Here is a 16,186-nt window from a genome sequence, read left to right as displayed (position 1 = left end):
GCAGGGACCCTGACGTGGGGCTTAATCCCAGGACTCTGGGATCATGACCTGAGCTAAAGGCAGATGTTTAATGACTGAGCCACCCAGGAGCCCCTGAAAACGTCTATTTAAGAAAAGAAACCTGGGGTGCCTGGGTGGCTCATTTGGCTAAGTGTCCCAACTCTTGATCTGAGCTCAGGTCTCGATCTCAGGGTCCTGAGTTCAGGCCCCGTGTTGGGCTCCACGCTGGGTGTAGAGCCTACTTAAGGAAAAAAAAAACTTTCTGTGATTTAATAGTGAACACAAACTGTTCAGCTGAATACATGCAGAATAATAAAATAGCCAAATTGAAGGCAAATTTGTATGAGTTGAGTAGTTTCGTTATCTTCTCTCTAAGCTTTATCTTTCTGCGAAGAAGTGTCCTATCCTTTATAGAAAGAAAATCTTGAGATTTTTAAATTTATGTTTATAAAAATCTGAGAATATGCTTATAAGGCTGGCAGTAAATTCTTTGAGCATACTCTCTGCTTAGTAATGACATCATCTGTCTTACTAGATTCCAAGATGTTGAAAATAGCCCATTCACATACTCCCATTATATAATTGAATCATCATTTATTGTTATACAAATCAAAGCTCCCTTGCTATCTCTCTGGTTCTTGTAATCATATATAGAGACACATGACTGAGCAGTAAGAGATCCTTCCTGCTTCCACATGTCAGGCTGTGTTGGCCTTGATGGTGTAGAATGGAGATATAGATGGCCCTGGAGACAGTGGTTTTTAAACTACTCCTAGAGCAAGGCCTGTTTTATTCCAGATACCCCAGTTTTCTCCTTAGAGCTTCAGTGACTTGCTGACTAGCCTTGGAGTAATACAAAAAGCCCTGCTTAGTTCGAAAACTTGCTCCTATTGCTAAACTGTTTCTGGCATCGCTCTTCACAGTAGTTCCCACCCTTGGCAGTCTTGTTTTTGCTTGGTAGGCCAAATGAGTAAATAAGATTTGATTTTTACCTTTGGAAATTTGAAGTATAAACTGAGTTGGGTAAGCGTTTATGCTTTACAAACTCATTGTTTGATAAAATAAAAAGCATAAAAATTTGGTCAATGGCATTGTCCGTGGCTGGCAGGTGTAAATGAAATACTAGCCATATGTTCCGTAGCCACATGAGACAGATGATTGTATTCTGTTCAATAGATTTTACTCTTTTTCTCTGCCAATGGCCTCTCAAATTTATCTCACAAAAGGCACCAGGCAAGAGAATATGGATAGATCAGCTCACATACATTTTCCTGGAAAAGTAACTCAAAGATATGCCCAAAGGATAAGATACTTGTTTGATCTTTATTTAGGCTGAGACTATGCATTAATAAGTGGCAAAAGGGTGTACCATTCCTTGCTACAAGAGATATCAAAAAAGCCAATACATGGTCTTTGATCACAAGAAGTTTCAGTATTCTCAGAAAAGAACACACCCACACCTAGAAATGCCTTATGACTTAAAAGCGAGTTAAAAACCAGTGCAGATGAGAGGATGCAAACTGAATCTGTTTGGGACAGTGCCAACTGTGTCGAATCAGGTAAGTTTATTTCTTATGGAAAATACATGTCAATCTGAGAGATGAGGACTGCTAGTTAGTTGAAATTATCTGTGAATTCTTGTCTCTACTAGATTTTCGGAAGAAGATTCATTTAACACATTTATTTCAGGTGTTGATGGTCTTAGTGAAAATAATTGAAATCTGTGCTGTTTTAATGGCACAACTTTTTATTGCTGTCATCTCCATTGTCATCTGGTATACCAATAAGCCGTGCACTCAGTTTAATTATTGCCTAGCATTGTGTGAAAGCTTACGTCTCTATTATATAAGACACAGACTGCACTGTTGTCTCTAAGTAGAGGTGCCCATTCATAGACCACTATGTGCTTATTTACAAGATAAAACCATATAACTGTGTAAGGTTTTGATTATTTCCCCAGAGGTTTTGACTTACACATCTTTGCCATGTGAGTAAGTTAACAGTACTAAACCTTGTGTTTCTAGAGGTAGAAGGTTTGTCCCGTGGACTATCAATTAGGACAGGCAGTTTCTCTTGTCTTGCCTGTAGAACAACATACCTGTTTTTGTGATACAATCTTCCTGATAAGGAGGCTGTGTTTACCAAACCCTTAGTTGGTAGAAATTTTACAAAGCTTAACCCTGGAACTTTTATAATGGAGGAAAGGGCACTGCCTTCTGATTTTCAGCACTGTCGGGGTTCTATTTTAAGTCAGGTGGCAGGTAAGTAGATACCTACCTTCTTTATATAAATGAGCTGTCCACAAAAGGTTTTTTGTACTGTTTTACTATCTTAAAGATTCATTGGAGAACTATAGGAAAAAGAAAAAGAACAGTTCTTAGCACTACTTTAATGCCATTGGTTGTATGAAATGAAAAATACTGGCAATTCATTGTTTCAGAAAATGTCTTAACACCTAAAGAAGCAAGTTACAAAGCTTCAGTAACTTCTGGAACATTCTTTAAATACAGACACTTCAGATATATACTAGTGTCCAGGATAGATTTCCCAGTATATTGTCTATAACAGATCTTAAATATTGAAAACTAACAGAAGTTGTTGCATAATTTTTTCTGTAATTAGATAAGAACATTCTTACTGCTGGTCTGCAAACAGTTCATAAAGATAGCTGCTGCTTAAGATACTTCATAGTTAACAAATGCTGAGTGGTGAACTCTACTCTTCATTTTCCATAATGTCATTGTATTATCCTAAAATCCAGTGGTTTTCTCACATATAGCCCAGGGTTGAAAGGTCCAAGGCCAGTAGGACAGCTCTGCCATCCTCACAAGCTGCTTCCGTCTATGGGTCCAAGGAGTTCTGGGAGCTCTTGCCATCTCCCTGCCAATAGGAAAAAGAAAGGGGAGGACACACCCCTTCCCTTTTAAAGGGCACTGGTACAAAGTGGCATACATCACCTCTGCTTGTATCCAGACTTAGTCATATGTCCCCACCAAGCTGCAGGGAAGGCTGGGAAAGATCCTTAGATGGGTATCCAGGAACCCAGCTGAAATTCAGGAAGAGTAGGTATTGATAGAGTTGTGCATCCATTACCACATCCAGTTTTAGAGCATTTCTGTTACCCCAAGAAATTCCCTCATCCTCATCTGCAGTCAGTCCCCATCCTATCCCCAGACCCAGTCACCTGTAATCCACTTTTTGTTTTTATACATTTGCATTCTCTGGAAGTTTTCATATACATGAAGTCATATAATGAATCGTCTTTTGTACCTGGCTTCTTTGACTTAGCATGAGGATTTTGAGGTCAATCTCTGCTGTTACACTTACCAGCTCTTTGTTCCTTTTTGTTGCACAGTACTATTCCACTGTGGATATTCACATTCTGTGTATCTGTTCACTAGTTGGTGGATTTTTTTCTTGTTTCCAGTGTTAGCTGCTATGAATAATATTTCTATGAACATTTCCATACAAGTTTTTGTGTGAACATACATTTTTATTTTTCTTGGGTGGATGCCTAGGAGTAGAATTGCTGAGTTGTATAGTAAGCTTATGTTTAATTTTTAAAGAAACTGCCGAATTTTTCAAAGTGGCTCCAACATTTTACATTTCCACCAGCAGTATACAAGGATTCCAGTTTGTCCTTCTCAACAACCCTGGATGATACTAGTCTTTTTCATGATAACCATTCTAGTGGGCATATGATAATATCTCATTTGAAGGGCACCTGGGTGGCTCAGTCGTTAAGCGTCTGCCTTCGGCTCAGGTCATGATCCCATATTCCTGGGATCGAGTCCCACATCGGGCTCCCTGCTCAGCGGGAAGCCTGCTTCTCCCTTTGCCACTTCCCCTGCTTGTGTTCCCTCTCTCGCTGTCTCTCTCTCTGTCAAATAAATAAATAAAATCTTTAAAAAAAATATATCTCATTTGAAGTTTTTATTTACATTCTCCTCATTGATGTTGAACACTTTTTCAGGTACTCATCAGCCATTTGTATATCTTCTTTGGTAAAATGCCTGTTCAAAGCTTTTGCCCATTTTTTGATTAGGTTATTTGTCTTGTTGAGTCATGATAGTTCTTATATTCTGGATACAAGTCCTCTATCAGATAAATGATTCATAAATGCTTTCTTACAATCTAAGATTTTCTTTTTTACTTTCTTAATAATTTCTTTTTCTTTTCTGGTTGTTTCTTTAATTGAATGCAAACCCATTCATAGAATTAATGATGTCTTTTGAAGAGCAAAATTTTTCTATTTACCAATTTTTTTTTTTCTTTTATAGATTGTGCTTTTGGTGTCCTAGCTAGGAAATCTTTGCTTAATCCAAGTCATAGCAATTTTCTCCTAGGTTTTCTTCTAAACATTTTTTAGTTTTAGCTCTTACATTTAGGTCTGTGATCCATTCTTTTTTTTTTTTTTTTCTTTTTGCCATGGTGAAATAGAAGTCTGCATACATTTTTTGCATAGCAATATCTGATTATCCTGGCAACATTTATTGAAAATACTATTGGATATACTTGGCATCTTGTCAAAAGTAATTGTCCATAAAGATATGTGTTTATTTCTGGACTCTCAATTCTATACCATTGATCTGGTATATAACTATATAACTCTATATAACATATAACTTTCCTCACCTGGCTGGATTTTTAAGACTTTCACAGTAATATATCTGAACTGACCTTCTTGCTTTGTCATCCAATCCAGCCAATGATGGGACCTGAAATGACCTCATAATACTTAAATATCACTGAAAATTGTGATACAGGAGCTGAACTTTTATATTCACAGACCACATGTAAGTCCAGAAGGCAACAGGGCCAAAATTGGAAAAAAAATTATAGTCACAAAAATGTAGTATTTGTTAGATTAAAGTACAGGTTAACAAAGAGATCTTAAAGAGACAGTGGCTTAAATAAGGAAGATCTTCATTTTCCTCTTCAGTATCAGTTTGAGTGTGTGCAGTCCAAATTGGCTGTGATGGCTATGTTGAGGTCAGGAAGGCAGACTCAGGATTCCAGTCCTGTTGTTCTGCCGTCTTTAGGGATGTTTCCCTCATGTTCATGGTCAAATATACTCACCACCACATTTTCTAGGTGTATATTCTAGTTGGAGGGAAGGGTGAAAATTGGAAAGGGAGAGCATACCTCTTTGAAGGAAGTTTCACATACCAATTGCCAAAACTTGTCACTGGCCATACCTAGATGCAAAGAAGGCTAGGAAGCATAATTTTAGCTGAAGACCATACACCTGGCTTCAAAATGTATTCCTAAAAAACAAGGGGCAAATGCATAGTTAGAGGCAATTAGCTGTGATACCTCCAATTATATTTATATTATGTATATTATATTTATGTACATCTCAGAAGATGAACACTGAGCAGCTACATTTGAGGCACTGTTTGGGGATTGTGAAGGTTGTCCTCAGTGAGATTACCAGAAATTAATTATTGGTGGAAGGGGGAGTAATCATGTTTTATGTCTCAAAAAATTTTGCTCCAAAACTGAAAATGCTGTTTCAAACACAACCACTGAAGACTAAGCTGCATCATTTTACAATTTTTTTAGCTGTCTTATTTTGGTAACTCTTTACTTAAAACAATTATTGAGTACCTGTCATGTGCCAGGGATAGTAGGGTAATTTGTCTATATCCAGAAACATAATTATGTTTGGCCTTAGAGAATATGTAGAATATCCTGAAATGTTAAGTTTGAATAATAGCAAGAGATAGTAAGAGGATTTTATAATATAGAACTGTATTATGAAGTAATTGTGTTTTTGAAAGAGCCCAGGACTGGGGCACCTGGGTGGCTCAGTCGGTTAAGCATCTGCCTTTGGCTCAGGTCATGATCCTGGGATCCTGGGTTCAAGCCCCACGTCAGGCTCCCTGCTCAGTGGGGAGTCTGCTTCTCCCTCTTCCTCTGCTCTTCTCCCAGCTCATGCTCTCTCTCTCAAATAAACAAAATCTTAAGGAAAAAAAGCCCAGGACTGAAAGTGAAGAGACTTAAATATGAGTCCCAGATTTGTCACTCATCACGTAACTGGACTAGCCTCAGTTTCTTCACCTTTAAAACCAGGAGGTTGATTATATGCTTTCTACAGTCTTCTTTGCTTCTGTGCTTCTCTAGCTCTTGCTATCTGTGATGTATGTATTATACTGTGTGTTATATATTCTCTATCGTCTCTGTGTCTCTATGATTCTGTAGTTTCGATTTTCTATAATCCATAGTTCTAGTGTATCTACTGCCAACCACTCTAAAACTTAGTATCTTAAAACAAAGACTATTACTGGGGCGCCTGGGTGGCTCAGTCGTTAAGCGTCTGCCTTCAGCTCAGGTCATGATTGGGATGGAGCCCCGCATCGGGCTCCCTGCTCAGTGGGAAGCCTGCTTCTTTCTCTCCCACTCTCCTGCTTGTGTTCCCTCTCCCGCTGTGTCTCTATCTGTCAAAAAATTAAATAAAATCTTTAAAAAAAAAAAAAAACAAGGACCATTATGTTCGCAGATGCTCTGTGTGAAGAATTCAGACGGGGCCTAGTGGGCATGGCATATCTTTGCTCCATAGTATTCTGGGGCCTCATTTGGAAAGGCTCAAACAGCCACAGGTGACTTGGAAAGACTAAGGGCCAGAATTATATGAAGGTTCTTCACTCTTGTGTGAGGTGCCTGGAATGGAATGTCTCAAAGATAGGGCTCAGCTGGGTTTGTTGAATAAAATACTTGCTTTGGATTCTCAGTATCATTCGGGCTTCCTCACAGCATGGTGACCTGGGTGTCTAACGTGGTAGCTCAGGGCATGAGGAGTTAGTGTGTTCCCAGAGCAGGGTTTTAGCTTATGAGATGATTGAAAGATTGTAGTAAAATAAAAAATTTAAGAATTAGTTCTAAAACCAAATACATGAAAAATGTTAAATATCAAGTAAGTAGGGTTATAAAAATTTACTTGAGGGGTGCCTGGGTAGCTCAGTCGGTTAAGCGTCTGCCTTCAGCTCAGGTCATGATCCCAGGGTCCTGGGATCGAGTCCCACATTGGGCTTCCTGCTCAGTGGAGAACCTGCTTCTTCCTCTTCCTCCGCTCCTCCCCTGGCTTGTACTCTCTCTCTCTCTTTCTCTCTCTCAAACAAATAAAATGTTAAAAGAAAAGAAAGTTTCTTGAGGCTACTGGAACAATAAAACAGTAATTTCTTGAGTGTTTACTAGATGGTAGGTGTTGTTCCATAAGTGCTTTTGTGGGTTATCTCATTTATTCTTTACAACAATCTTAAGCAGAAACCAAGGCTTAGTGAGGTTAAGCAACTTGTCCAGGTCATAATGCTGATAAGTGGCTGAGCTTGTGACTCAAAACAGATCTAACTCCAAAATTTGTGGCTTTAACCAGTTATGGGCTGAATTGTGTTCTCCCTCCCCAGTTCACATGTTGAAGTCCTAAACCCTAGTGCCTCAGAATATGGCTGTATTTGGAGACAGGGTCTTTAAAAAAGGTAATTAAGGTTATATGCAGTCATTGGAATGGGCCCTAATCCGATATGATGGATGTTTGTGGTTGATTTTTGTTTGTTTGTTTGTTTGTTTTGTTTAAGATTGATTTATTTGAGAGGGAGAGAGAGAGAATGCCAGCATGGAGGGGGTAGGAAGGGACAGAGGGAGAGAGAAACTCAAGCAGACTCCACGTTGAGCATGGGGCCGACTTGAGGCTCCATCTCAAGACCCTGAGATCATGATCTGAGCTGAAACTAAGTTGGACGCTTCACCAACTGTGTGACCCAGGTGCCCTGATATGATAGATGTTCTTAGAAGAGGAGGAGATTAGGACACAGGCCCAGAGTGAAGAACATGTGAAGACACAGGGAGAAGGTGGCCATCTATAGACCAAGGAGTGAGGCCTCAAGAGAAACAACCCTACTGACACCTTGATCTCAGACTTCCAGTCTCCAGAACTGTGAGAAATACATTTCTGTTGGTTAAGCCACCCAGTCTGTGGTATCGTGTTATGGCAGCCCTTCGCAGACTAATATTACCCCAATGATACGATGTTAATGTGCGCTTTTGTTTTTAATTTGTCACTCTGTCCTTTTCTTAACTGAAATATTTTTGGTATATAACAGTGTTCATTTTAGGTGTGGTACCACATAGTGATTTGGTCTATGTATGTATTGTGAAATGCTCCCCACAATATGCTTGGTTAACCTCCATCACCACACATAGTTAGAGGTCTTTTTCTTGTGGTGATATGTTTTTATCAGCCTACTTTCAGGCTGCCTTTCAGATCGTCCTGTCCCTTACAGAGATGTTGTCAACAAAACCCATAATAATGTATTTCTTCTCTAGTTATATTAGTTTCATCTGTTTTTATATGAATTTACAAACTCTTCCCATTATCACTTGCTGAGGAATGTAATAAGTAGAATTCTTCAAAGTAAAAATACTATCTCTCAGGCATGCTGTTACCTATGAGATAAAATAAGAGTTCTTCCCTTTTTTGAGATGTAAGCATTAATAGCTCCTAAGGGCATTATTTTCTGCAAAGGTCAAGGTTTAATTAAGATTATTTCAAAGTAATCCAGAAATCAACATGAAAATCTCTGGTCTTAACTGCTAGTTATCAGCTCCTAAGAACTGTTCAAAACCGCTGGAAATTAGACTTCATCAAGAGAGCATTTATTCCATGATCCATAACCCATCATGTCTAAATTTTTTTGTCTTGTTTTATATATGTAAATCATGCCTCCACGGTGAGCTTCCTAAAGATGAATCCTTTTGAAAATCCTCTGGTTAGTAAAATGTAAAGCAATACTTGTTGCAGGTAGGCACTAATGCACATTAAACTGAATTTCAGATTTAGATATTGTGGGTCCATTTTCCCTCTAAGCCCCACAGTTGAAACACCATTGAAATCAATACGGGAAAGACATTTATTTTCAATACTTGCATGTTGTTTTGTTGTATTTACTCTGCCCTTCAATTTTTAAAATTATTTCTTCTGACATACCCTTCCGATAGCAGCATTCTTTCCCAGCACTTCTTTTTCACCAGGGAGTTTAAGAACATAACCTACTCATGTGTTGGGAGAGAAATATTTCTAAATAAAGACCAGGAGGTTGATCATTTTGTGAGATAGTCTTGGTCTCCTCCAGCTAAAAAAGCAAATGACAACATTATTCCTAAAACCGGAACATATGCATATTATTCATGTCTCCACTATACCAAAACTTTCCGTTTTCTGGTAAAGAAATTCATGGTAGTGGATAGAAGTATGGGCTCTGTCTGGATTCAGAGCCTTTCTGTGCCACTTACCAGCTGTGTGGCAAATCAGCATAACCTTGTTTCCTGTTCTGTAAAATGTGGGCAATAATAGATAATGTCTGTATATGGGAACAAAATAAGGTAAAGCATTTTATTTGCTTCTACAGCACATGGTACCCAGGAAAGAGGCAGCAGACGCTAGTTCTTATCATTGCCATTGATTGCCTCCTGGGGATTTGGGTATTAGATACAACTGAAATCACCTCTAAGGCTGATGGGTTTGAGGAAAGCACAGTAGCTAGTCACTGAATGTTTATTAGGTAATAGTTAAAAATATGGGAAGTACGTATGGAGCCTTTATTGAATAGGTGATTATTTTATCAAAGACAATGGCAAGTTTTAAAGAGCCCACAATTTTCACAGTGCTAAATTCTGCATGATTCCAAGGTTCTAGAACCTTCCCAGTTTTACCCTTAGTGCCATGTCTGGATAAATGATATGTAGTGAAATTACATAATATGTTAATCATTTGAGTATATTCTACCTAAACAAAGAATTAGAAGTCTGCTGCATAGTAGGACACTTGGTCATCTTTAAGGTTTAATCAGAAAAGTATTTAGTCAAGGGGCCCCTGGCTGGCTTAGTTGGTGGAGCATGTGACTCTTGATCTTGGGGTTGTAGGTTCAAGCCCCCCATTGGGTGTAGAGATTACTTAAAAAAAAAAAAAAAAACTTTTTTTAAAAAGAAGAAAAGAAAGAGGTATTTAGTCAAAACTTACAAGTGGTTTCACTCTGCGTTGCAAACGTTACTGAGCTATCATCACACCCCAGGTCAGAGGTACCTAAAGCTTATAAGAGGTTCACTTTGAAATTACAGGACAGTCCATTTAGTTTCATAAGAAAGGTACAAAAGACTCTGGGACTCTGGAAAAGAGGAAAGAGCATTTCTCATTGCAGAATCAGGAGGTAGGGCTTTTTGAAAAAAAAAAAAAAAAGGCATTTAAGGGGAGCTCTCAAGGATGACTTTGCTTCCTGCTTCCCAGAAAATCTAGGGTAATCAGATGCTGCTTGGCTACATTTTTCTACTTCTAACATACTTTATTTTCTCCAGGCTCAGAAAAAGACTTGTTCTCCTGTTGTTCAACAATAATCCTTTAAACCTTGCTCCCAGTCTGATCCCTGCCCTCCTCCCCCAGGACCGTGCACCAACCGGTAATCTCATTTGGCACAACAGTTTCAACTACTCTTCTAGAGACTCATATTGTCTTTCTCAAATTAAGAAAAACTGGTCAGGAAACTCTTGGGCCCCCTCATACTAGTACCATCTCTTTTTCTCCCCTTCCCTTAAAGACAAACTCTACAAATGAAGAGGTTATGCTTGTCTCAACTTTTTCTGCAAACTTAAAAAAATCCTTATTTTTCTTTATGAACTATTTCAGAAACAGAATTATGGAATAAACACCCATGTATTTGTGCCCAAATTAATAAATATTAATATTTTGCCATATTTATTTGAGATCATTTTTTTAAGAAATTAAACAATACAAATATAGTTTAAAATTCATTTACCTTCACTCACTTTATACTCCCTTCCTCCATAGTTTTCTGCCCTCCCCAATTGGTATATATTCATACCATTAACTTTTTAATACTTTTGATATAGTAAGTGGTATCAGTCTGTGGCACTTACTATGTACTGGGTGCTGTTCTAAGCACTTGGAGTATATTTTATTAGTCAGGGTTCTCCAGAGAAATAAAACCAATCAGATTTATAGAGAAAGTAAGAGAGAGAGAGATTTATTTTTGTTTGTTTGTTTTTGTTTTTTATTTTTTTTAAGATTTTATTTTTAAGTAATCTCTGTACCCAATGTAGAACTTGAACTCACAACCCCAAGATCAAGAGTCCACTGACTGAGCCAGCCAGGTGCCCCAAGAGATTTATTTATTTTAAGGAATTGACTCACATGATTGTTGAGGCTGGCAAGTCTGAAATCTGTAGGGCAGGCTGGCAGGCTGAAAATTGAGTCCAGAGTTAATGTTGCAGGCTTGACTCTCAATCTTGAAGGGCAATAAGCTAAAAACCTGAGCAGGATTTCTTACATTGCAGTCTTGAGGAGAAATCTTTCTCTTTTGGGAAACCTAAGTCTTTACCCTTAAGGCCCTCAATGGACTGGCTCATTTTCATAATGGATTGTCTTTTTCCTACTGGTTTATATTGGTATTTATATATTAATCCTTTACTGGTTATATTTGTTACATATATCTTTCAGTTTTTTCTTATCTATGAACTTTGTTTATGGTGTGTTGCTGTTTGCCAGAATTTCTAATTTTAATGAGTTAGATTTATCAATCTTCATTCACTCATTCATTCAATAAATATTTATTGAATACTCTACTGGGCACTTTCATATTCTGGGAATATGATAGTAAATAAAAGAGGCAAAAGTCACTGCTCTCAAAGAACTTAAATTTACTTGAAGACAGGTAGTAAATGCACTAAGTAAAACTATATAGTGTTTTAGAAGATGGTGGGTAATATGGAGAACACAGGTCAGGAGAATCAGAGTACTGGGAGGGGTACAGTGTTAAGTGGGGTGGTTAGGGTTGATTTCTGAAAAGGTCCATTTGAGCAAAGACTTGACTGGGGCAAGGGAGTGATCCACGTGGCTGTATGGAGGGGTAAGTTGCAAGGGGAGGAGACAGCCGTTGGGCTGAGGCAGGTGCTCAACTGGTGCCTGGAGACTAGTCTAGAGTGAAGTTAGGTGAGCTAGAGGAGACCCGAGAGGAAACTGCTGGGGAAAAGAGAGCCCATTGGAGCAGGGCCTTGTAGGCCATGGCACTTGGTTTCTATTTTTATTTTATGATTTGTGCTTCTGGTCTCTTATTTAGATTACTTCCTTACCCAGAGATCATAGATGATGATGATGAAGATGAAGATCGTGTACTGGGTGCCAGGCACTTTTTAAAAACTGATTTTTGTCGATTTTCACAGAGGTGATAGTGTTTTATATGAAAAATTTTCAAAATACTTGATTTTCTCATTTAGGTATTCAGTCATCAATGTGAATTATTTCTTTGATAGTGTGAGGGGACCTAATTCTTTCTTTTTAAGATTTTATTTTTTTAAGATTTTATTTATTTATTAGAGAGAGAGAGCAAGCACAAGCAGGGGGAGCGGCAGGCAGAGGGAGAGGCAGGCTCCCCGCTGAGCGGGGAGCCTGATGTGGGGCTCAATCCCAGGACCCTGGGATCACGACCTGAGCCGAAGGCAGACACTTAACCAACTGAGCCACCCAGGCGCCCCTCTTTTCCTCTTTTTGATAGCCACTTGTCTCTTCTCCACTAATAGCCATCCTTTCATTATCAATTTGTAATAACACCACCTTAGTTTTATACCCAAATCCCATATATACATGGGCCTGTCTCTGTGCTCATTAATTCTGTTCTCTTGGTCTATGTGTCTGTCCTTGAGCTGATATGATAGTTTGTTAGCAAAATTTACTATTAATCTTTGATATCTAGGAGGACAGATGTCTCTTATATTTGTTTAAAGTTTGTTTGACTATTCTTGGTCCTTTACCTTCAGTATGAATTTTTTGGATCAACGTATCGAGGCTTATATGAACAAATCCTTTGGGATATTGAATGGAATTGTGTTGAATTTGTAAATTAATCTTGGAAGAATTGATGTTATTAGTGCTACTGGGAGTCTTTCCATATGTTTTATTTAGGTCTTCTTTTATGTTCTTTAACAAAACTAAAATCTTTTTCTCACAGAGGCTTTTTGTTAGTTTTATTTCCAGAGATGTTACAGTTTTTATGGCAAGAAGGAATGGGCTTCATTTCTACTTACATTTTTTTAATTGGTTGTCGCTAGTGTATAGACATCTACTGATTTTATAAATTGACCTTGTATTTAACAAACTTGTAAAAGTCTGTAAATGGTTTTATTCCTTTATCCATAGATTATTTTAGGTATCTCTAATTAAACTATTAATCATCTGTAAGTAACAGGATTTTTTTTTTTTTTGGTCTTCCTCTCTAATTTCTAAACTTCCTATTCATTATTTTCTCTCATCTATTTCATCAGTGAGAACTTCAACAATAACTGTTAAAAGAACCATAATAACAAGCATCCTTGTCCTGTTCCTGGTTTTAAAGGGAATGTTGTTAAGGTTTCACTATTAAATGTTACGCTTGCTCTAGGTTTTAGATTGATAGCTTTTGTTGGGTCTAAAACAGTCTTTTCTATTACTAATTTGCTAGATTTTTAAAATAAATTAATGGGTGTTTAATTTTTATCCGTTGCTTTTGTGCATCTGCTCAGATGATTTTATGATTTTTCTCCTTTAATATGTGAATTTCAGGAATATTTTTTCTTATTTAATAATATTTTAAATAGTAGAATGATGTGGTTTAAAATCCAAACTGTAAAACTGACCTTATCCTCCAAAGCTACTCTTCTTCCTCACTTTTTTTTTGTTGTTAAGAAAATTTTATGGTTTTATTGTATCATGAGGCATTGAAACATCCAAACAGATCAATATCTGGGCGGTGAGGCAGCTGCTTTCTCCTTCACTTCTTTGAGTTACTAGAGCAGCTTGTTAGTAGATTAAAAAAAAAAAAGACAACCTTTTGCATTACTTAAATCTTTCCAAGGCATGCGCTGGTACAGCACAAACTTCTCCTGTCAGATGCAACTAGTCTAGCATCCAAACATCATGCACAATACCTCGGTAGCAGCACACGGTGCCCGCTCCCGCTGCAGCCCTGCTCGTTTGTGTATGATATTTGGGGCATCTAGAGGAGTGTGAATAGTATCTGGAAGAGGAGGGAGGAGGAAACCCTGGCTGGGTGGAGGTCAGCCAAAGTTGTGCAGGGCAAGCCTGAACATGTCATTGGTGCAAACCCAAGCATTGTTGATGTTCTTTAATAGGAACATCTGGTGGAACCCCATGATGGGGTCTTCATCAGCCTTGAGCTGGCCCACAGCCATGCTGATGATGCAGCTATCTGGCATGGGCTAATGGTCCTGTGCCGTGATGCTGTGCTGGATTTTCTGGAACGGAAGGCTAGACAGACAACTTCTCCACAATGGCAGCTTTCCCCTGGAACTGCTGTCCTTCCCACCTAAGGCATGATGCATCAATATAAATTGCACCTAGTTGGGTTCTGTTGTTACCAAATAACTGGTAGTAATGTTGAATGAAGCTGGATCCAGTCTGCTCCCAGATTGGCTTGTCTCCCATTCTGGAGCGTCACCTGGCCTAGCTGAGATCTGAGGGGCTGGCACGATGCCTCACTTCCTTTTTTAAAGAATGGTACCATCCAGCCCGAAAATTGAGCTGGTCTGGGCATCGCTCATATCTACTCCGTGACCAGGTCCTGTCCATTTTCTGCTTCTTAACACTTTTTCTCACCTCTCTCTCCTTTTCTGGTTGCTTAGTCATTCTCCAAGTTCCCACCAGAGATGAAATTCATTCGTTTAAAACCCTTCAGTGGCTTCCTATTTCATGGGATCTGGAAGTCTGAGCCCCTTACTGTGCCCTAAGAAGGCCCTTCAGGACCTGGCTCTTCTCCAGCGTATACCCCACTTTCCACTGATTCCCCTGCAAATCAGTCATTCCATGGGGGCTTTCTAGTGCCTCCCCTTGTCCAGCTGTTCTCAGTTTTCTGGGCCCAACTCTGTGACACATGTCCTGACTCCCAGATAAAGCAGACCATTTAATCTTTGTACCTCATTCTGTCCTATTCAGATCTTAATCTTTTGACATTTTATGGTCTTTATTCACTTATATATTTATTTCCCCTGCTAGAGTTAGTATCTTAAAGCTAGTGACTAGTTATTTTATTCATCATTGTATCCCCAGCACAGTAAAGGTATTCAGTGTATGTAGAAAGGGGTGAATCGATGAACAAGGAACAAGCAAACAGGCAATAATTGAGATAAAGGAGAAAGATTATTCCAGAAGGAAAATAATATAAGCTAAAAGTCCATAAAGATTTAACTGTTAAAACTGTTAATTTCATTATCTACCTTGAGCCTGAGTGGAGCCTCTGGGAACTCCAGAAATATTTCTAATGATTGACTGATCGAATTAGACTTCTTTTTATCTGCAGTGTTTTACAACTTTGTTGCCATTTTCTGTCTTTCTGTTTTTATACAGAGCTTTTTTCCATTTCCCTCTCATCTTTTTGGAGATTTTATTTTCCTTTAAGTTCATTCATGCATCTGGTCCGTAAATGCTGAGCACCTGCTTGTAGAGGTTCAGCGCACATACTGGTCTACAGTGGACCCTTGAACAACACGGGTTTGAACGGTGCATGTCCACTTATGTGTGGATTTTTTTTTTTAATATTTTATTTATTTGAGAGAGAGGATGAGAGAGAGAGCATGAGAGGGGAGAGGGTCAGAGGGAGAAGCAGACTCCCCGCTGAGCAGGGAGCCCGATGTGGGACTCGATCCCGGGATTCCAGGATCATGACCTGAGCCGAAGGCAGTCGCTTCACCAACTGAGCCACCCAGGTGCCCGGATTTTTTTTTTTTTTTAAGATTTTATTTATTTATTTGACAGAGAGAGACACAGTGAGAGGAAACACAAGCAGGGGAGTGGGAGAGGGAAAGCAGGCTTCCTGCGGAGCAGGGAGCCCGATGAGGGGCTCCATCCCAGGACCCTGGGATCATGACCTGAGCTGAAGGCAGACGCTTAACAACTGAGCCACCCAGGCGCTCCTGTGTGGATTTTTTTTATAGTACAGTATTGTAAGTGTGTTTTTTCCTCCTCGTGGTTTTTGTAATCACCTTTTCTGTAGTTTACTTTAAGAATACAGCATATAATACATACAACCATATAAAATATGTTAATCGACTGTTTATATCATTGGTAAGGCTTCCAGTAAAGAGTAGGCTATTAGTAGTTAAGTATTTTGGGGAGTCCAAAATTATA

General features: G+C 38.7%; 1 protein-coding gene and 1 pseudogene across 9 annotated transcripts in view; one reads left to right on the top strand and one right to left on the bottom strand.

Annotated features, from left to right (window-relative positions):
- RABGAP1L (RAB GTPase activating protein 1 like) overlaps window positions 1-16,186 on the top strand; it is a 758,983-nt gene that overhangs the window by 684,662 nt on the left and 58,135 nt on the right. The gene's annotated exons all lie outside the window — the stretch shown is intronic.
- LOC113932304 lies at window positions 14,101-14,488 on the bottom strand (annotated as a pseudogene).

Source organism: Zalophus californianus, chromosome 10, assembly GCF_009762305.2.
Source record: "Zalophus californianus isolate mZalCal1 chromosome 10, mZalCal1.pri.v2, whole genome shotgun sequence".
In the NCBI taxonomy this organism is placed as follows: domain Eukaryota; kingdom Metazoa; phylum Chordata; class Mammalia; order Carnivora; family Otariidae; genus Zalophus; species Zalophus californianus.
The sequence above is the reverse complement of the archived record's forward strand: the minus strand, read 5'-3'. Positions and strand labels throughout refer to the sequence as shown.